Genomic DNA, 23,900 nt, shown 5'->3' on the forward strand with positions numbered 1-23,900 from the left:
GAAGGGACACAGTTAATTCTACTGAACAGCTATATTAGATTAATGTGGTCAATGTGAAATTTCAAAATGGAGATGGGCCAATCAGCTTCCTCACCCTTTTACAAACATCTTCTAAGATATCCTGTTACATGAAGGTTTTCCGCCTCTTTCATTACAAAACATCTAGATGAGCTGCAACTGCAGATGAGGGATGTCCAATTCTCCAAACAGAGATATGCAACCTAAGACCAGTTTAAGAATAAAATATCTGTAACCAGGGGAGCTAAAAGCTAAAGCTAAAGCTGCTCATGAATCAATAGCATTTTAATGTCAGTGTGAGCAATACACAAATATCTAACCATTGTTCTTTTTTCATGAGGTATTGCAGGTTGACTGTCTTTCTACGCCTTTCTGAAATTCTTTTTAACAGTTTATAGCAGCCACTCAATTTGGGCTTCCCTTATATCAAATCTGCATATTTGAAAAAATGGCCATGTAACTTCAGCTTCTAAAAAAAATCAAGCTATGGTATCTAGGCTTATCCTGTCGACCGGACATGTCGTGCACAGGCCACACCCATCCCAGTTCTGCAAAGGCAAAAAATGTCACGATACACCACGATCTGTCCCATGATACAATTGAGTTTGACATATGCTAACACCTGGAAGCTGTTGGGTTTTTTGTATGGCAATGGAACATATATATTCTAGTAAAACTATTAAACTCACTTACTAGAGCATAAATCCCACTGATCACGGTGGAACTTAACTGTAAAGAAGAATATGTAGTCTACACAGAGAATTCTAGATGGCAGATTGATTAAAACCAGACTTAGAAAATATGTATCGAATTGTCTTAGCTAATACTAATGATTATCACTTCCCAGGAATAAAATTTATCAATAACGTAAGACTGTTGCTACAGAGTAATAAAATAAAATTTATTACCTTATAAATATGTTTCCATTGTAACAGTTGTAACCTATTGAATTTTATCCTTTTTTTTTTTTTGTACTCTTGCCAGTACAGTCCAGGACAATCTACACTGTAAGAATCTACTTTATTACTACATTGACTGAGAAGTCATCCATTCAAGTAGAATTATAGAGTATGCTGAGATATTTTAATAGATATTTCCCACCCCCGGTAGAATAATGGAAAAAGTGTATTATTTCAGCCAAATACTTTTATTACAGGTCAACTTGTGTGACATAAAAACAACATAATTACCTGACTAAAGTCTGAATAAAGCATAATATGGAAAAACCAATAACTATAGCAAACAGACTGCATGGGTGAATAGGTTTATCTTGTAACACTCACTGAACTTACCTCTTATTCAGCACAATGTCGTAAGTGCTGGTATAATAAAAATCTCTTGTTACACAAAGTGCAAATTCTCAGCAAAACTGGATTACTTGTAGAGATGGAAATTTATATGATTGCTTTAAAGCACCCTTTATAAAGTTGTGAGGCATTTAAGCAGTCAGTTGGGCAAAGATTTACAGGGATAAGGTACTTTTTTATTTGAATGTTTAAAAATATATTTAGAAAACTCAGCTTAGGGGCATTGACATAGTTACAGGTTCAGGGGCTGGTCAAGATGTTTCCACAATCTTGACCTGAATTCTTGACTCTACATTTCTGTAAATTGTCTTGGAACAATAGTGCTTAAGGCCTAAAAGCTGTCAGAAAAATGTGATCATTGTCTCAACAGTAATAGCAATAGCACTTAAGCTTATATACCACTTTACAATGCTTTACAGCCCTCTCCAAGCAGTTTACAGAGTCAGCATATTGCTCCCAACAATCTGGGTCCTCATTTTATTGACCTTGGAAAGATGGAAGGCTGAGTCAACCTTGAGCCAGTGAGGATTGAACTCTTGGCAATTAACTGAATTAGCCTGCAATACTACATTCTAGGCACTGCACCACTACGGCTCCTAATGTCTTTCAAATGGTGGATGGAATTTAATCATCTTTCTTCTCCCCATTCCTAACAATCAAGGAGAACGCATCAGTGATTGAGAGCAAAAAAACAATTTGCATCTGAAGTGATGAAAAGGAGAACATAATGAGTTCCCCTAAATACAATCATCCCTTTTTAAAATTTGCAATCCAAAATACAGATAATCCTTGATTTACAACAGTTCATTTAGTGACTGTTTAATGTTACAACAGCACTAAAAAAAGGACTTATGACCGTTTTTCATACTAACAACTGTTGCAGCATCTCTTTGGTCATATGATCAAAATTTGGATCCTTGGCAACTGGTTCATATGTATGACGATTGCAGTGTTCCAAGAGTTACATGATCAGTTTTTGCGACTTTCTGACAAGCAAAATCAATGGGGAAGCCAGGTTCACTTAACAACCATGTTAGTAACTGAACAACTGCAATGATTCACTTAACAATTGTGTCAATGGTTCATAAAATGTGACAAAATTCACTTAACAAATGCCTCAGTTTGGGCTCAATTGTGGTCTTAAGCCGAGGACTACCTGTATATTTCTGGAAAGGTACCAAGACTGAATACTCCCTCTTGTTAGGCAGAAATGATTTGATCACTTTCGTATCTGCCTTGGTATCCTGCAGATTAGATTAATACCATCTGCTATATGACGTCGCTTTGAAGATTTTTCAAACACTTCAATCAGTTCACAAGGTAGTTGCTCAGTTAATAAGTGGAACCATCCTTAAGAAAATTGAATTTTCAGGCATCATGTTCAGATGGTATTTTAAAGCTCATTGGCTGAATGCTCTGTTTTCAAAGAATGGAAAAGAGGTTTTTAATTCTGTGTTAATGGCTTCTTGTATTCTGATAGTTTAGTTTTAAATTTTATTTTCAGTCATCTTGGAATATTAGAACAGAAAACATATAAATACTTTAAAGAATGCTTCATCTTCCTGGATTTGAAATAGCAGCAAAAGCTGATACTCCATTTCAAGGCATAAATCCCCTGCGAGGCTTGTTTTAAATCCCTCTGTGTCACCTTGGTCCAGGTACATGAAAGGCTGTGCTTTGACATGGATCAAGATCTTCAGCTCCTTCCTGACATTTAATTGATGGTAACTAGGGAGATGCCTTCAGCCAATCTGCCAGGATATGATGGAAATTGTAATCTAATATTTTTGGAAAGCAGTAATTTGTTGCTCCCAGGTTTTACTCCTTTTTATCAATTGTGCACTGCCTTAGAATTATATTATTGCAGAATTCTATTTTATATGTATTTTCAACTGTATGGTCTCCTAGAAAAAAACAGTATTGGTATCAACATATACACAGAGAGAAAAATGTTCAATTTCTCTCTATATGAGTTGGTTATTATTTCATAATTTCCTATTTTTGCCTCCCAATCCTACAGATAGCTTTGTTTTTGAAAGAGAGAGGTAACTATTTCATTCCACTGGGGAGAAGACTCATGTCAGAGAAGCAGAAGACCTGCTTATTCATATTTATGGGCAATATCTGGGCCTCTTGATCCATTCTCACTGGACATTATTTGTTCTCTTCCATCCAAATCTGATTAGCTGTTACCACAAACTACCGATGGAAAAAACCTAAGGTACTGATATTCTCTGCTACTACCATTATGTGATCATCAGTACCAACAGTTTTTGAAAGCAAAGGATCTGGGTTTGCTACAAATGATGCAAACTCTTTAATATGAGACATTATTATTATTTATGTTATACATTACATACTCTTTGCTCCAAAGATCAGTAATTTTCTGTAGGCTGAGTGTAATTTATTTTATTTGCATTACAAATAAGGTGAAAACTTGATTCAATAAGCAATCAGATGATTATCTGAAGTAATCTGTATGAAGCAGCTATATCTAAAATTTTGTATCCTTCATAATGATTCATGTCAGGTACATCAATTTATGTCTAAGAGTTGAAGTTCACACATCTTAAAGTTGTCAAATGTCAAAAACATGTTATAAACATAACATTGTGACTCCAAAACAGCGGAAATGAATAGAAAGATTTGGCTTGTTCTCTATAATGTATTTCTTTGTAAAATACTTTCTGCCCACTGTCATTTTGGACAATGTATTCACATTTTATTAAGATTTATCTTTCACAATCTAACATTTAATTCTACCCCACAGAATCACACAACTGAAAAATATTTTATTGTACTGTTTGATCTCTTCCCAAATCTTACAGCATTATTAATGACACATTTCTTTTTTTTTTTTTTTTTGACCTGCATGATGATAATTTTTGCATAAAATATTGATAGAATGCCACACAAAGATGATTGATCCAGGCTGGGTTTGCCCATTCTGTTAAATTATGATGTTGCTATTTAGTTTTAAATTATGTGAATCAAGATATTGGGGCTTGTAAAACATAGTTAATGGCTTAGATTATTTGACAAACTAATCAACTGATTAGTTTAGTAACTTGCAGATAAGAAAATATGATGATATAAGGTATTTATTTGTTTAATCAAATTCAGATTACTGTCCATCTCAGATAAGGTGCTTATGCGTGGCATATCACAAAACCAAAATGTACACATATTATATAACCCAAGAAATTAATTATTAAAACCAAGTTGATGAGGCGGGCAAAATTAGAACATTAAGCACGATGCAGCCACTGTACAGCTCCTTGCTATCAGGTAATCCCCAGGCCTGATGAAAAAAACATGTTTTGAGAGCTTTCTAGAAGATCATAAGGGTTGGAATAATCTCATCTTGGGGAGGAGGGGTGATAATGTTCTAAAGGACAGGTGTTGCAGCAGAAAAGATTTGTCTGCTGGGTCTTGTCAAACCAAATTCTTTAGTGGTTGGGACCTGCAACATGCCTATCTTCCAAGACCTGATGGGTTAAACAGATGTAATTGGGGAGAGGTGTGTCAAGCGTTCCAGGGAAAATCCATTCCTGTCAATAACTCCAAGACACATGTCATCTCAAAGTACTTTTATTAGAATAGTACCTGGCACATACCGTGGAAAACTGGAACTAAATCTTCCCGGCTTCCCCACAAAGTCCCAACCTACAAACCATCCCTTTTCCCTCATCACCACATCACAGTTCTAATTCTTTCTGTGCCACACTCTGTAATCTTGAACTATCAAAATAATATATTTTGTCTACTAAGAGCTACTCAATAAATATCACCCCCCTCCCACTTTCTCCAACTATGTGGCAGGAATGAATTCCATAGCTGACAAGGTGGTCCTTCAGATAACCTGCCCCCATGCCATGCAGTGCTTTAAGCTTGAATTAGACATGGAAGCAAGTGGTAAACAATGCAGGCCCTGGAACAGAAATGTAACATGTGTCCTTGAAGATGCACAGATAATTGCCTAGGCCACTGCATTTTGTACCATCTGGAACTTCTGGATATTCTTCAAGGGCAGGCCCATGTAGAGTGCATTATAATCCATTGGGGAGATGATCTCGGCATGAGTAACTGTGAGTAGAGCCTCACAATCCAAGAATAGGTTCAACTATTACACAACATAAAGTTATGCAAAGGCCCCCTTGGCCATGATCGCTACCTGCTTTTCAAGCAGGAGCCATGACTCCAAGAAGACCTCCAAGTTGTGCACTAGGTCTGTTTAGGGTAGTGCCATTCCAACCAGTACCAAAGATAGTAAAGCCCCAGATTTGTGGGACTCTAAAAACCAAAGCCAATCAGTCTTGCCAGGGTTCAGTAGAACCATGCTGTTGTCCATCCAGACCCTCCAAGAATATGACATCAACAGCAAATGATGAATCTAATATTAACCTGATTGTAATTCTATTTACTATTATTAAGACAAATATGCAAATAATTGATTTCCCCCCAAAAGTTGCTTATATTCTATTGCATTTATCATATTAAAATTTATCGTATTTATCATATTTGCTTTTCTGGTAGTCTCATGCAGTGGTTGTTTAAATTATTACATTATACCAGAAAAAAGGACAATTTTATTCCAAAGAATTTATTTCTTCATAGATATAGCTGTACAATGGGACTGTAAAGATTACAATATATTCATTTCATTTTCCAATCTGAACTGGTTAATCTTTTTGATACTTTGCTCCAAAGTTTAATGTGTTTCTTGGAGCAGATAAATTAAGTACCCATCCCCAATATGTATATGAAATAAAGGGGAGGAAATGAATGGCAGAAATGAACTCTTTGCAAGCAAATATCAGGATGCATCCAGTGCAGTAATGGAAATAAATGCTGTGTACAAACATTATTGACACAGAAAATTTCAACACGTTAGAACAAGAGGATCTAGTATTTTTTTGCAACGTTACAGTGTGCAGTTATTATCTTTATCCTGCTGTAATATCTTAGACTCAATATTCAGGAGTCATAAAGAAAGTTATCTTTATTGTTCATTATATCAGGATACATATAGTGCAGCATTTAAAGTCCTTATATTCGTCGTGGCTCAGAGTTAATTGCCCTGCACTTATTGGTACAGTATTTTGAATTATGGAATGGGAATGTTTCAGGCATGGTTCCATCTACATACGTGCGTACTTCCTTGCTTCAATCTACCAAAAAGCTGGTGCCAGGTATGGGGCAATATCTCATAATCAGTCTTAAAACATTGTGTGCAGATCTCACCCTATTTCATAAAGCTTGAGGTACATTAATTAAATCAGAGTCTAAACTCTAAGCTTATTTAAAGAAGGGGAGGGTATTACACGGAGAGAGGAGAACATTCAAAATGATAGAAAAAGTTTCTAAGAAAATAGAACAAGTCATGTTTCATTTTCAATAGCAGGAATCCAAACAAATTCAGAAAGTCTTTGACTCACAACCACAATTGAGCCCCAAATTTCTGTTGCTAAGTAAAACAGTTGTTCAGTGAATTTTGCCTGATTTTATTATCTTTCTTGCCACCGTTGTTAAGTGAATCACTACAATTGTTATGCTAGTAACACAGTTGTTAAGTGAATCTGGCTTCCCCATTGACTTTGCTTGTCAAAAGGTTGCAAAAGGTGATCACATGACCGTGGAACAGTGGTGGGGTTAAAAATTTTTTACAACCAGTTCTGTGGGCATGGCTTGGTGGCCGTGGTGTGGCTTGGTGGGCATGGCTTGGTGGGTGTGGCAGGGGAAGGATACTGCAAAATCCCCACTCCCTGCCCACTCCTGGGGGAAAGTTACTGCAAAATCCCATTCCCTCCCCACCAGACTAACCTGCTTTCCAGCTCCGTTTTCCTGTGCAGGGCAACAAAAGAAGACCCAGCCAATCAGCTGGGACTCAGGAGGCAGAAAATAGATGGGGGCAGGGCCTGTTAGAGGTGGTATTTGCTGGTTCTCTGAACTACTCAAAATGTCCGCTACCGGTTCTCCAGAACTGGTCAGAACCTGATGAATACCATCTCTGCCTTGGGACATAAATGCCAAGCACCTGAATTTTGATCAGGTGACCAGGGGGATGCTACAATCATCATAACTGTGAAAAATGATCATAAGCTGCATTTTTCAGTGCTGTTATAATTTTGAATGGTCACTAAATGAACTGTTGCAAGTCAAGGACTACCTGTAATACAATCACAGTTCTGGAAGGTTTCTCAGCTACTCTCTTCAGAGACATGAAAGAATCATTATAATGTAATCCCAGTTGCATAATCTCTATAGACATTATAGATAATCATCCAGCCTATATCTGAAAATGTCTATAAAAGGACAATCTATAAACCAGGGGTCCCCAACCCCCAGGCCGTGGCCCACCACTGGGTCATGACCCATTTGGAAACATTGCCTGTGTCCGCCATTGGTGCAAATGGAGTTGCATATGCTCATGCAGGCACCTGCTGGTCGCCCCAAACCATCCTCTCTCCCCTCTCCCTGTTGCCGGTCCACCAAGAAAGGGGATTGCGGCTATAATTAACAAATAGTTCTGTTACACTCTTTAAAAAAACTACAGGAACTCTTCTCCAAGAAATCTACCTCCTCTGTTGTTTATCCTCCAGCAGCTGATTTTCACAAGTTATGGACTTGGATTTATGTATTAAGTTTTAATTAAATGAAGATATATTCAAATCACTCTATGATTTACTTATTTATTGTAGTCTTAATCCATCCAATAAACAGTTATCTGGGTGGATTCAAACTTAAATTAATTAGAAGATACTAACATCAATAAAATAAACAGTAATTGGGGACTTCCAGTTTGAAGGGCTTTGGCAACAGACAGAAATCCATGATCGTGCGTAGTTTCTGTCTGGGCTCGCCACTGGAGTGCCCCAAGCCAGCTGGTTTTGGGGCTAAGCCACCCCATAGAGGTGGTGAAGAGGGGGGAGACTGCCAGCAGGGTCGAGGAGAGCTGCATCTCTCCTCCTCAGCTGGCCATTACTCCCTTTCCCAAAGGCGGTTGCAGCGGTAGTCAGAAATGACTACCACAAAGAAGAACTCGACCGGAAAAGAATGTGCAGGAGGAAGATAAGAAGTGAAAGTTTTGGCTGACTGGGTTAAATTGTAAAAGCAACAACCAAGGTAGCCTGGAATTTAAACTTACAAAAAATAACATCGCTCCTAAAGAAGAGTCGGAAGCAGCGAAGGAAAGTGAAAAGGGAAAGGTTTGGCTTTTTTTTCTTCTCTCTCCTTCCCTATACTGACAACTAAGAGACTTAAATAAGAAATCGGAAAAATCTGCTTTGATATCAATAGGCAATTAGGCTGAAAATAAAACAAAATGCCAAAGGATAATAAATATTTCTGGACATTAAAATTTTTTCTTTTTCATAAGCAGGAAGTGAGAGAAAAAGAATAAGGGCAGGATCTGGAAGAGGGAGAAGACTGCCTGGAATTAAAAAGAATCTAAAGTAAAACTTCAACAAGACTTCTAAAAGATACATTTTAACTGAAACTTTGCAACTAAATAGTAACCCCAGGAAGAGAAAGTGAAAAAAAAAAGAGCAAAAAAGAAATAGCTTATGTGGATTTGGATTATTTGGTGATCTTTGGATTTTTGGTTATTATATTTGAATGACTAAAATCAATCGGGTGGTTGTTTAAAAATTTATTCAATGGCACCACTTCTGGATGAATTGAAAATGGAACTTAAAAAGTACAAAGAAGATGCACAAGAAGGGAAGGGTTCTTCTGGCTTCGTTTTTCAATTCTTAGAAATGGAGATTTGGAACTATGAGAAATAACAAGAAAAGACTGTAAAACAAGAAGACTGGAACAAAGAAGAAGCCATCTTTAATGAACAAGTAATTTTATGTGGGGAAGAAAAAGGAAAGGGGGAAAAGAGAATGGAGAATTTAAGACTTAAAAAAACAACCAAAGAAAAGAAAAATAATTTGAAAAATAAGTATAATACTGGAAAGCAACAGAAAGGGGGAATACAGAAGAGAGAAATAGAGGTAGAGAGACAAGGGGTAAAAAGGGGAGAGAGAAGAAGAGAGGGAAGAAGGAAAGGAAAAGAAGTTACAAAGGACCGGAGCAAGATATAGAGAAACAGGACCTATTTAGAGATAATGGGTGAAAATCTAACTGAAAAAGGGATTGTGTAAAGGTACATAAGATTGTATTGTTATATTAGTAATAGAAATAACTTTAGAAAATTGGAAATAATGTATGATTAAAATGAGGGATAAAATAGTGTAATTTAGTGAAATGTTTGTGAATAAAATAAGTGAAATAAAATAAATGAGAAAATTGAATTAGGAAGGAACGGGAACATTTTAATTAGTTAATGTTTTATAAAATATAAGTGAAGGGGGAATTAACTATGGAAAGCTTATAATTGTTCCCATAGAAGTATGATATTTAATTGAAAAGTAATGTTAAAGATGTTAAGACTTTAATGAATATTAATATTAATGATAGAATTGAATTGGAATGGAATGTTGTTTTAATTATATACATTTATAATTTTTTTCTTTTTTTAAGAATACAGTGTGTATTTTAAGAATGTACCAAGCAGAATCCGAATGGAAGTTATGTATTGTATTGAATGTTACAACTTTAGGGAAAAGATATAAAGGTGTCATACTCCAATCAGTAACTACAGGAGAAATTTTGTTTAATGAGAAAAGATAATAGATAATTGAAACAGGACAGACAAAAAATATAAATACAATCATTTGAATTGAGATGAGATAATTAAAATAAAATTGAGAAAATTAAAAGAGGGGAGAAGCTATGCAGAAAATGTAAAATAGTAATAAGATATGGAATAGAATATAAAAATGAGCATGAACCTGAATTTGTGTCTGTACGAAGAAATGTAACCCGGGATTATGCTGATTTCAAAAAAGATGTTTTATTTGTATTTTTTTTCTCTTTGTGAAAACTCAGATAAAATTTACAAAAAAAATAAAAAAATAAACAGTTATAAGCATTAGGAAAAATATTAGAACAATGTACAGTGTTACCAAGAGGTAACACTAAAAATGAGAAATAAACAGAAATGATCTGCGGTTTCATATCATTTCCCAGGCAAAGAAATGACTAAGTCATCCCGCCCTGTCCTATTGTCCCCATTTATTTCTACCTATTTCCTGTATTCTTACTTATGTTTATATTTATACCCATTATCTTGTAAGCGATTGACAAATCAAAATAAATAAAAAATAAAACTTATCTGCACTGCAGTGTTGCCCCATCAGTAGAACAGACAGACAACCATTTCTGCAGAACAGAAACAGATAGTGTGACCCGCTTTTAATCCCCCTGCCACTACGAAACCCCACATCTCAGGATATATTTTTCTGCCCCACTTCCAAAGTACATTATTATTATTATTCTGCTTTGTTGCACAGTCAGCCAGATGTTTAGAGTGTACTTGACATTTTTATCCACCTATCCAATCCTTCCTAAGGACCTGGGAAATGGTGTTGTTTGATGGTGTTAAAGAAATCATCGCTGGATGAAAGTTGTTCCAGGTAAAGCTGCATTTTGCAATTAATTGATGGGAATTATGTCAGTGCCAATGGTGTTCAAGATGTTTCATGATTGTAGCCAAGGTGCCTATTACCGTTGGTATTATCTTTCTTTTCTTTTGCCACAATCGGTCTACTTTGATTTGCAAGTCTTTGTATTTTGTGGTTTTCTTCCATTCTTTCTCATTTTTTTCTGTTGTCTCTAGGTAATGCAACATCCACTATCCAGATTATTTTATCTTTCTTATCAACAAATGTGAAGTCTGGCAAGTGCTTGTCTGCTTGAATTCCAAAGTCCAGGGCACTTTGGTTTCTTCATTTTCTGTTACCTACCACTACATGCTTGCAGGCCATGGTATTTCTTGTATTTGCTGCCTGCTTCTGTCTTCCCAGTTCTGGCTCTGTATGCATTTGCTCTTAAGGCTTAGTTTTGTGCAGCCAAAATTAGTCCCTCTGTTTATTTATCATTTTTTCTGCTCTTAACCATTGCCAAGTCTTGTTCTTATCTGCTTTGCTTGCTATTTTTGGCCATGTAATTCTTTGCCTTACCGTGTCTCATTTCCATTCTTCATTTGTTCTTTTTGGTAGTCCAATTTTATCTCTTTGGTATTATGATTGTTGTTGTTGCTGGTTGCACAATCAACCAGATATTTAGACAGAATGGCATTTCTATCCACCTATTAAGTTGTTGTTGTTGTTATTGTTATTATTCATCGCACAATTGGCCAGATGTTCAGACAAAAATGTTTGGCATTTTTGTTTACATATCAAGTCCTTACCGAAGAGCTGGAAATAGGCAAATCTGGATGTTTGATGGTGTTTACAGATATCGCCGCAGGATGGAAGCTGTTCCAAGTAAAGCTGCCTTCTGCAATTGACTGATGGCAAATTTGTCAATGCCTATGGTGTTCAAGTGGTATTCCAATTGTTTTGGGACTGCACCCAACGTGCCTATTACTATTGGTGCTACCCTTGCTTGTCTTTGCCGTAGTTGTTCTATTTCTATTTGTAGGTCTTTTATTTTGTTGTATTACTATTATTGTTGTTGATGTTAATATTTGGTGAGATTCACAGCCTTTGGGGCTGGTTGGTAACTTAACAGCTTGAGTCCTAACCAAGGACCTAGGAACTGTTAAGATAGCGTCGGAGGATATAAGCTGTTCTAAATAGGGTGTTTTTTTGTAGAATCAGGGTATTCAAGTCTGATAAATAACAACAACAATAATAATAACAACAATTATTATAACAACAATGATTATGATTATGATCATGATCATGATCATGATCATGATCATTATTATTTACAGTACAGCAATGTGAAATCCCAATTGCCACTTCTTTAGCTGGTGTCGATTCTCATGTGCATCAGGTTCCTCCCAAGACCCTAGGTTGTCATAATATGCTGGTGTAGTATATGTGTGAATCCAAGCAGTTTTGTAATCAAAAAATGGAGATTTCATTAATGCTCACATTTTATAAGTGCTGTCCAAGACTTTTTGGTATGATACCCAGTGTCCCAATAATCACTTTCTTTGCAAATAAATATTGTTCTTTTGAAAAGTTGACCAGTTTTTTTAAAAAATACTATTTTTCTTTCCCTGAGATTTTCACTTTTCCCTATGTGTATGCTTGTGTGCAAATTTAAATCCACTGATATTATATTTTATCACTTTCCATAAAAATAGATTGAAAAGTAGAAAGGCACAGAACCAAGGTTGTTGTTCTCTGATAGGATACTAGAGCCTTCTGGGCAGATTGCAAACCTTGCATACTGTTGCTAAAATGTCTCACTTTCAGCCACATTTTCTTAAACTGGTTTATAATCAAGCCAACATAAGAGAGGATGAGTTTAAACAGTAGGTATGTTTATGCACTTAATAGTCTTTTATCAAATATTTCCATGTAATTCCTGATACATTGACATCAAGGGCTCCTGGGTTACAATTTAATAAATACCTCTAGGTTTCACTCTGCAAGCACGAAAAATAGAAATCATGCAGGAGTAAAAAATTTAAAAAATCATGATCATTTATAACTTATATATTTTTAAAAAATCACTATGTAAGCTGGGTCGTGGATTTTTAAACTATGTTCTATGAAAATCTAGTGTTTCACAAGAGCTTGATGAGTTCTGCTGAAGAATATTATGATTAAATAGATTTTTAAATTTTGAAGACAGCCTCTTGATCAAGGTTCTGAGATTTTTATTTTTTAATTTTAACTAATAAATTCTTTTATCTGAAAAAGTTTGAAAACCTGGACACTGAGGGGAAGATCAAACACGTTATCTTTGTTAACCTTAAGACAACACTACCTGAAGCTTGGTAGGCCACAGATTGTGCAAGTGTGCAATAGAAATGCTATATTTCAGACAGCTGGTTTTTAATTTAAATTTATTGTAGTTTTGCAGACATCCATACACAGACAGATGCAGGTTATTAAACTAGCACAGCATATTTTATGAATAATTCCCCCAAAGATTATAGTATTTCATTTCTTTAATGCAGATATAATCACCATTTCTTCTTACTAGCTAAATGTAGTCCACCGACTGTACATGGGAAATACTCAGTACAATGCCAATAAACTTCACTCTTGTTTAAATATATTTATTTTGTTTTATCATAAAAGATAAAATACAAAACAGAAAAACAAACAAACAAAAAACATACACCTAGCACTAACAACAAAAAAGGAAGAAGATTGGTGTACAAAAAAAGAGAAAAGGTGATCCAAATATCAAATCAAATAAATTAATTTAACATTAACCATATAGAATCCACCATGTCTGGGTGCTGAAAAGAAGAAAAACAATAAATTTTCCTCCCTTTGAATATATATATATAGATAGATAGATAGATAGATAGATAGATAGATAGATAGATAGATAGATAGATAGATATAGATATAGATATAGATATAGATATAGATATAGATATAGATATAGATATAGATATAGATATAGATATAGATATACACATACACATACATACATACATACATACATACATATACATATATACACACACACATATATGGATCTTTGGTTATTCAGGTTTTCTCCCGTGTAAAATTGGAAGTATTTAGGCAACGTTGCCTAAATACTTCCAATTTTACACGGGAGAAAACCTGAATAACCAAAGATCCACATACAAATACCCGCGAGAACCTCAGAAAACATTCATACATACATACATACATACATACATACATACATACACGCACACACACACACACACACACACACACACACACACATATATATATATTGTTCACTATTACTATATATATAGAACAGTCAACAGGTTAAAGTAAATATTACACAAATCTTCAAATCCCTCTATTAACCATCTGTTACTGTTTTTAACACGTGGAAAGTCCACAAACAGCTTCCAGTCTCATGTAAAACTGTTATGAGTCTATTATGTCTGATCAAAGCAGTTCATTTTACTATCTCTGATAATTCAGTCAATTTAAAACCCCTCTTCAACAATTAACATTTCTTTTCTTTTCGGTGCAAGTACAATCCTCGCAAGCAGTTACCATGTGAAGGAATTATTTTTCAATTGGACAATACCTAAAAGAAAAGATTCCGGTTTTATTAATATTTCTATCTTAAATATTTTCTGTGTTATCATTATTATATTTATACAGAATGTTTTCACACATTTTCAAGGCATATGATAAACATATTATATTATTATATGTTTCACACATATGATAAAATGAACCTGGATTTTGGTTACATTGCCAGCATTTATTTGAAGTCCCTTTATATTGTTTCAGTAGTCTATCTGGGATCAGATATCAATGATACATCAATTTATAGAAATTTTATTTCAAGATATAATTCAATATAAATTTTAGTCCATTAATCCATACATTCTCCCACTTATTTAGCATTATGTTATACCCAAAGTATTTTTCTGATTCTACCATACAATCTGTGACATATTTGTCTTCCAGATTCATCTTGGGTAACATTTTATATACTTTAGCAATCAAGTGGTCATCTCCAGAACATCCTGTTCAGTTGTAGTTCCTGAGAAAATAAAACTTTTTTATCAAATTTAAATCTTTCAAAAATTCAATAATAATTAAACCCATCATAAACAAAGCCTTCATTTACTAATTGTTCTCTTGTCTTTATCGTGAATCCCTCTTTTTCAACTATCAATAAGTCCAGATATGTCATCCATTTACATTGCAATACCATCTTTGTTCTATGTAGTGCTTCATGAGATGATAATCACAGTGGTACTTTTGTACTTCCACCATACATACCCAACTGATTGCCTAATAGTGTGAATTTTAAAACCAGGGTTAATTTTTACTTTGTCATGCCACAAATAGGTATGCCACCCAAAATCTCAAATCAGAACCATTGAGGTCTAACAACCTTGATTTTTTTTAAGTTATCCAATCTTTTAACCAAATCAGACAACAAGCATCATAATGTAATCTAAAATCCAGCAAATGTCACTCTTGATACTTGCCTGAGACCACAAAAGCAAATGATGGGCCACCAATGCCACAAATGATGGGCTGTAGTTATTTCTCTGAATTGGTGAGTTGCAAATTCTACAGGCTAATTTATGAAGAATTACCAATCTTGTACTGAAATTTTCCAGGACAAATTCACTTTTCTACAAGAATATGATTATTCATAGGGCAAACATTTTTTCTGAACTGAATGCTGCACATATCTTTTTAGGATGTACTGCAGACCACTTCCCCCCAAAATGGTAGTGAGGTTGGGACAAAACATTTAAACTGATTGATTTCATTTATGCTGGATTAAATATAACAAAGTTGTTTACTTTCCAGCTGTGCAAGTAATATTTCCCTGTTAACTAAAATTACAATTTGATAGCAAAAAGCTTTTGAGACCCATACTTGAGGGTTTCTATGGGGGGGTCTATGCAAATATATACTAATTCAAGTTATCAACCTTCACATTATGTGAAGCTGGGAAGCCAGGCTAAATTATCTCCAGAATCACTTTCAGCTATAATTCTGATGGCCTGGAGCAGCAGAGAAGTATAAATAAATAAAATACATGTGTTCTGTGTTTCTATCTCTCTTTCCATATCTGCATGAAATTATTCCTTTTTAATCAAACTGAGACCATCTGCAGCATTCTGTGCTATTTTGTATTAAAAGCAAAAATAAATGGATCTAGCTAGCCAGATCAGATACAGTTCACTTCACTTACTGTGCAAGATCTATTTTTAACTCTTGATTAACAAGTTAGTAGTCCTGTAGGCAATATACCAGCAGGCTGGTTAACACCAGTTGCTCTTCACTGCCTACAAATTATTCAAGCATGAAATCTAAATATGCATTCCTATTATGATTAGGGTTATCCCCATCAAGCAAAATTTCAACCTATTACCCTCATAGCAATGTTTTGCAAGTGCATCTGTTTCACTGTAAATCATTGTGGTATAAGATGTTATCACACTTCATATTAAATGTACAAAATTTATGCATGCTTATTTTCATTTTAGATAGCCATTTGGATATAGTGTTTAAAGCATCAAGATAGAAACTGGGAAACTGTGAATTCTAGTCCTGCCTTAGACACAAAGCTAGCTGGATGACCTTGAGTCAGTCAGTCTCTCTCAGTCCCAGGAAACAGGTAATAACAAACCACTTCTGAAAAATTTTCCAAGAAAACTGGAGGAACTTGTCTCCCAGAAATGGACACAACTGAACAGAAGGAACAACAACAAAAAAAAAACGACCATCACCATCTCATTATAATTCTGAACTTTTAAGCAAAAAATTGTCACAGAGAGCACTGGTGGCTCTCCATATAGTTACACCTTGTCTCTTTCCTTTGTAAGGCAAAATTAATTCTTTCCTATCAACACAGGGAGAATTAATTTTATTCTGAAGGCCAATCATATTCACTGGCAAGGCTGAATATTGCTTTAGGTCTGCAGCTGAATTATCAAATGAATGTTGAACTGCAGATTGTAATAGGATAGTTAATACAGTCCATGGATGCCCTCTGGATCATGCCTTATCTTCATTAGGCCTGGATTATTGATTCATGGTAACAATCTCATCATTTCTGGCTACGGGTCAAATTTAGCTGATGAGCCTAGTTTTACCCCAGTCGTGACAGTCTTACGAATTCTAGTGAATGGAATTCAGTTTGTCCTTTGAGGGAGTTGAAAGCTTGTAGCCATGGGCTGGAGGGAGTGATAAAATGTAGGCAACACAAATATTTCACCTTATGTATGCCATTCTCATATAGGTATGAAAGGCTGGAGTTTGCAATGTGATGTCACAATGTACATTTTGCCATTTTGATGTCATTATGATCAAGAACATATGCATATGGTAACATTGGCCCAATTACATTTCTGACCTTCTGATTCAGTTTTTGTAGACCAACTATTGGCATGTTTGGGACATCTTTAATCTTTCTGAGTTAAACCATAGCTGTTCTTGTGAGTGCAAAATGAGAATAAATATGTAGCTTCAAGATGTTTTACTATATCACATTTAATTTACATTTAATTAAAATTAAATAAAGTTAATTTATGTACCTCACAGAGAAAATTGAATTTAGTTGAAATACTTTTTAATATATATCATGTGAATGTTGATGATACATAATGCACCAGTGCCTGATATCAAGTAGTGCTTATGTTAAAAGAACTAAAGTACATTAGGTAGATTTTAACCTGTCTATCAGTTTTCATTTAAAAGCATTTTCCTGCTCTAACTAGCGGGGAATGGCATCCTTGTTTATTTTTTATGACCCAATAAACTCTTTCCTCAACTTTATAGGTTTTATCCTATGCCAATGGGTAACTTGAAACTTTAGATTGGTTTTATCCTTATGACGCACAATGGAAAAATATCCCATCATTTGCAGATAAGGATCTTGAAGGATCACTTTCCATGTGACATAGTTTCAAAGTTCACTGTGGATAAACCTTTCTCCTTCACAGGATCTTAAAGAGTTACTCCTCATTAGAATATGATATATGTTACAAAAGAGACATTGACAATCTTCAGAGTATATGTAAGGATCTTGTCCTTATAATAAATAAAAGATGAAACTACTTCTCTAAATTAAATGAGTTAATTGTAGTATTTTTCAGAGAGAAGATAGATAGTTTGAATGTATTAGATTGCTACTTTGTTTGACATGTTTGGCCTTGGAATAAGTAGAAGATTTGATGAAAACCAAAGTTTGGATACCACACTTTCCAAGGGATGGGCAACTTGCATGCCATGAGGCAAATATGGCCTCTATTTCCATTTTGCATTTGGCAGCCTTAAGAGAGCCTTCTAGATTGTACAGGTGAATGTGCCTTCTGATAGCTAAAACAGTTCCCACCACTATCCTAATTCATGCTTCTGTTAACCCTAATTTATGGGGCAAGCCATCGTGGCCTGGTTCTGCATCACACCAAGCCAAGAGCCATAGTTTACAAACCCACAATGGTTGATTCATATATCTAATATACAAAAATCCAACAAATCATACAATAGCAATATTTATGGACATCCAATATTTTTATTCCAACATAGTAATCCATGCATCCTGGCACTGCCAAAAAAAGGGCCACTAATTAGGAGTAAAGGGAAAATGCAAGTTTCTTAATATTTTTAACAAAATTTGCCCTCTTGGTATATTGGGAAGCAGCCCTTGTATTATTTTATTTTGCAAAATGCTCAGTAGAATCTCTAACCATACCATGGGACTACTTTACTTTATTGTCATTGCACCTCATACAATGAAATCACACACCATCTTCAGTGCACATCATGACCATGACCATGAAAATAAACACAAGCACATATCCTTCACACTCCACACATTGAATTGAAAACCCTAACACCACATCAACATTGCACTATTCAGTAGAATTCAACAGAGCTACTGCCCTGGGATAGAAGCTGTTTTTCAGCCTATTTGTCCGTGTTTTTATTACTCTGTACTGTCAGCCAGATGGTAATAGTTCAAAAAAAGGGTTCCCAGGATGAGATGGACCTTTGAGAATGGTTTGAACTTTCTTAAGGCACTGGGAGCTATAAAGCTCTTCCAGAGAAGGGAAAGAGCAACCCATGATCTTCTGGGCAATGAAGTTAGTCCTCTGGAATGCTGTCCTGTCTACCATTGTGCAATTGGCAAACCATACAGAGATGCAATTTTTATTGCCATAGTCCTAGGTAGTGTCTACCATAAAGCCACCTAGCTTTGAAAGATTAGATGATAATTAAAGCACACCATTCAGCTGGGTTTAGCAAATGTATGCATCTGTGCATGCTGTGTGTGTGTGTGCGCGCGCGCGCACGCGCGCATATGTAGACTGGTACAAAATTCATCTATTTTATTTACTTGTTGCAGGTACTCACAGTGGTAGCAGTATAGTATCATCTGATTTTATATTATTTCACCTGCGATTTAGGACACAGCCTCAGTAGGATAATATATCAAAACATTATTTCTGCCATTTGTGCAAGAGTCCTGCATTTGCAACATTTGGCTTGCCAGTAATAAACATGATTGGCACATGGAGCTTAATGCCACACTCTACAGGGCATTGCTATGGAAACTCTTCATTTGTGCATGTTTCTGAGCTACATCATAAGAGAAACCGTTGCTACCTGCTCCACGAAATAGCAGTTTGTATATGGGTTGCTAGAATTGCATTTTATGTATAAGCTACCAATTCAATCCAGCAATTTCGGTCTTCCTCATAAACTCATAAGCTTCCTTATCTCTTGCTGGTCTCATAGCAAGTATAGCAGCTCTGAACAGAATAATTTGAGTGCCTGTGTATGCACATAGCACAAAGCTCATTCTTAATTAGCCTCAGAACTAAAGTTTGCATAAAGCATGGGTATGAACTCATTCATGTCACAAACTTTAAGTTCAACTGATGAAACATTTTTCTTTTAATTCAGTTGTATCCGGATGTTTCGGAATGATTTAATTGAGCCTTGGTTGTTCAGAACTTTCCAGACCTCATTGAATTCAGAAGTAAAACAAGTTTTTCAGAGTCGAACAATGGAAACAGATCAGAACAGGTTTGATGCAAAATGAATCTGCCTAGAATATGAGCTCAAATTGTAAAACTAAACACTTGAGGCCTCTTTCTTTCTAAACACTACTAGAACCCCAATAACAAATTCTTTACCCATATGCAATATATATTTTGAGCTCTGAGTGAAATATTAGACTGACACCATTATCACTATTGCTGCACTTTAAAATGCTCAGTTTTAGCTGCATTGTGTGGCCCATATAACCTGTCTAATATGAATACTTGTAATCCATAGGAATAGCTTTATAGTTCATATGAATTAATTCGAACCTCCATCAGATAAGTTTATCATTGAGCATATCACACATATGAGCACACTTATTGGCACATACATAGAAATAAATAATGATCTGAGTTTGCATTTAATATACAGTGAAATTTGTGTGAAATACATGAATTCTTTTTTTTTAATAAACTTCTTAGAAAGTGGAAACATTTCAGAGTTTATCCATTTGGGGAATAAATTTTGGTGTATATTTAAGAAACCACACATTTCTCTGTTGCTTTTGCTGGAATAGTTTGATGATAGTTACTAGGGCATTTGATTCAAAAGAAGTGTGCAGAAATCTCCAAAATTAGTTGACTTCCTTAAGCATATAATTGGTTTAGACAGACTTAATTAGCTTATAAATCAAGCCAATGATTCAATCATTTTTACACACATATATCTTTAGAAAGGTTTTTTTTCCTGATCCAGTTCAACATTTATTTAACAATTTGATTCAGAAAACTAAATTATTTATATCCAACCTGATACATACATACACATACACGCATATTCTCTCTCTCTCTCTCTCTCTCTCTCGGTATGGGTGTTTTTGTGTGTGTGTGTGTGTGTGTGTGTGTGTGTGTGTGTGTATCTGCCCATAGTACATAAAGCAGCCTTTCCCAATCTGTTTCCTTTCAGATGTACTGGATCATTACTTTCAACTTGCTTCTACCGACTGGAAATTTTGTGAAGTGTAGTCCACAAATCTAATGAACTTCAAATTTAGGACAGCTGTCATAAACTCTAGAAAAAGCTGGTTCCAAATAGAGATAAATTAATTGTTAACCTTTCCAGTAGGAATTCTATCTAGTTGGAGGTGAATCAAAGAAAATTTCTAGCCCCAGAGAAAAATTTAAAACTTTCGATTATTAAATTCTAGATTTTGAACTGTTAATTATCCAGAAGTAAATCAAATGGATTTGAAATAATAAATTCCTCTTGTAAAAATTATTCAGCACACACATTCTACAGTTTGACTTCTTAGGGGTTTCAGTAACACTGACCCATCAAAACTTGGTTTTATCTGTTTTTGGTTTCATTCTGAACATTCTCTATTGGTTGTGAAGCTGGGGCTATTCCCAACTTTCTGCATCTCCATTATAATAGAGAGATATCCATAAAGTCAGATGCTTGTTTTATATTGTGAAGTTGGTCAAACTTTCAACTTTCACCCAATAACTACGGTATTAATCTTGGCTTTAGCTTTGGCAAGCTCTTTTCATCAAGTTGCACATTCTCTAAGGACTGCACATATGTATAGCAATTATCATGTTTGGCCTAAAGTAGGTGGGTAAATATAAACAAACAAGGAGCATTTGTAAGAGGATAATTAAATGTTGTCACAACTCTCGATTCAATAAAATGCAGCTGGGTCTGATGTTGATGATTTCCATGCAAATTAACGAAGAGCAGATTAATCAAACATTCTTCTGCTAGTGTATTTATTTTAAAGTTAGGTAAGTATTCCTTACCCATTTACAGTATGAGTCAAAATTTGTCTATGGGAACATAATTCAACATAATGTTGAGGAAAAGAATATAAAGCTCTGCCTGCTGGATACTTGTAAGAATTCTTCAGCTTCAAAGAGTTAAGGGTGTCACCTTATTGAAACATATAAAGTATCATGGATAGATTGGCTAGCTTATAATTTAATTATAATCCTGAAGGGTAATCAACTTGACTTTTAACTAATAGATTCGAGGAGAAAAGAAGAAAAATAAACTGATAAGTTACATGCCATTTGCAAACCCTTATCCAAATGATGTGTATCATTAGCTGTATCATTAAGTCTTCATATTTGGGAGAGTTTCTGGATATATTCTGATTTTTCTTGTACAACAACCTTGCCCTAGGAATGTAACTGAAGGTAGAGGCCTGATAGGAAGACTTTTTTGATTTGAAGCATTAATCTGAAGAATACATAGGACATCTTGCTATACATATGTTCTGATCCAGCCTTAGCATGTAATGATAAGCTGCTTACTTGTGAGTAAAAACAAACTCCTTTTCAAACATTATTTATATGGATAAACAAAAATCAAACATAATTAGTCCCAACAGACCTGGCCAAGAAATCAAATTGCTTGCTACATCCTAAAAGCGAACGGTTGTCTGTGACAACTGCCCACTCCCACACCCCTACTATTTATTTCCCAGCCAGGCTGGCTGGCATCTATATCTGTTTTTCCCTGAGAGCTGGCTTATTGCTTTCCTTTGCTCTCCTCTCCTTTCCTCTCTGCACATACGCGCATCTGGAATGGGCCACATCTGTTCCTCCCCCTCACTCAGCTCAGGCCCTGAAGACAGCTGCCTCTCCACTTGGAGGAGGACAGAAGGCCCTGGCTCTACCTCTGTCTCTGATGCTGTTTCCTTATCAGAGCCTTCTAAAGGCTCCAAAGCTGGCCCAGGCTCTCCCTCAACCAATTCCTTGTCTGACTCTGCTGCTAGCTCTTCTGGCAGCCAACAGGGCACAATAACATAAATATGGAATTGTGAACTTTTCTCTATTATCTCTTACCTGGTGACACAACATATATCATTGTCATGTTGATCAATTTGATGCAGGGCCAGCTCAAGGTATTTTCTGACATAGACTGAATAGGAAATGAGGCTCGCTGCAGGCAAGCACATTGGTTGCTGCAAGGGGAAGTTATTTTGGGAAGCCAAGTTATTTTGATATGCCATAAACTCATAGGTTGACATCTCTACAATTTAAAAAACTAATAATAAATAGCCAATAATTTGATCCTTTCCATAACAACAAAAAATTAACTGCCTGAGGAATCATCTCACATTGTCTAATGATAAGGTAAAGGTAAAGGTTCCCCTTGCACATACGTGCTAGTCAATTCTGGCTCTAGGGAGTGGTGCTCATCTCCGTTACAAAGCCAAAGAGTCTGCGCTGTCCGAAGATGTCTCCGTGGTCATGAGGCTGGCATGATTAAATGCTGAAGGCGCCTTCCCACCAAAGTGGTCCCTATTTTTCTACTTGCATTTTTACATGCTTTCAAACTGCTGGGACAAGTAACGGGGGCTCACTCCGTTACGCGATGCTAGGGGTTTGAACTGCTGACCTTTCTGATTGACAAGCTCAGCGCCTTAGCCACTGAGCTACCACATCCGTGTTGTCTAATGGTAGGATTCATTTTTTAGTAGATAGAATATAGTGTGCAGAACTTACTCCATGTGAACACAAGAGATGCTGATAACCTCTTTGGGAAGTCTAAAAAGTTGCATATTGGAACTAGGAATCCATAGTTTATAAAACAGTAGTGACAGGTAGTCACTTTAACTGCCAATCAAGAAAGAGCTTTTGGTGACCATTAAGAAGATAAAAATTATACTAAGAATCATTAGAAAACAAATATACCATAAATCAGTTCTTATTATAACTCTACTTTACAATTTTATGGTGTGGCCACATCTAGAATATTCTCCACCATTCTGGTTTCCATATCTCAAGAGAGATATTATGGACCTGGAAAACATGGACAAAAGGTAACCAAGATGACTGTGGAATACTTTCCGTATGAGGACAGGCTTCAGTGGTTGAGGTTGTTTAGCTTAAAAGAAAAAATACATATAAGGAGATTAATAGCATTATGCACGCTAAATTAAGGGTGAACTGAGATTTTTTTAAAGTTATTTCTCTCAATATAGAAGTACTGTCTGATTAGTAATAAAAGAAGAAATATTTATTTATCCAGGGTG

Source organism: Pseudonaja textilis, chromosome 3 (assembly GCF_049901715.1).
Source record: "Pseudonaja textilis isolate UNSWEBS1 chromosome 3, rPseTex1.2, whole genome shotgun sequence".
Lineage (NCBI taxonomy): Eukaryota > Metazoa > Chordata > Lepidosauria > Squamata > Elapidae > Pseudonaja > Pseudonaja textilis.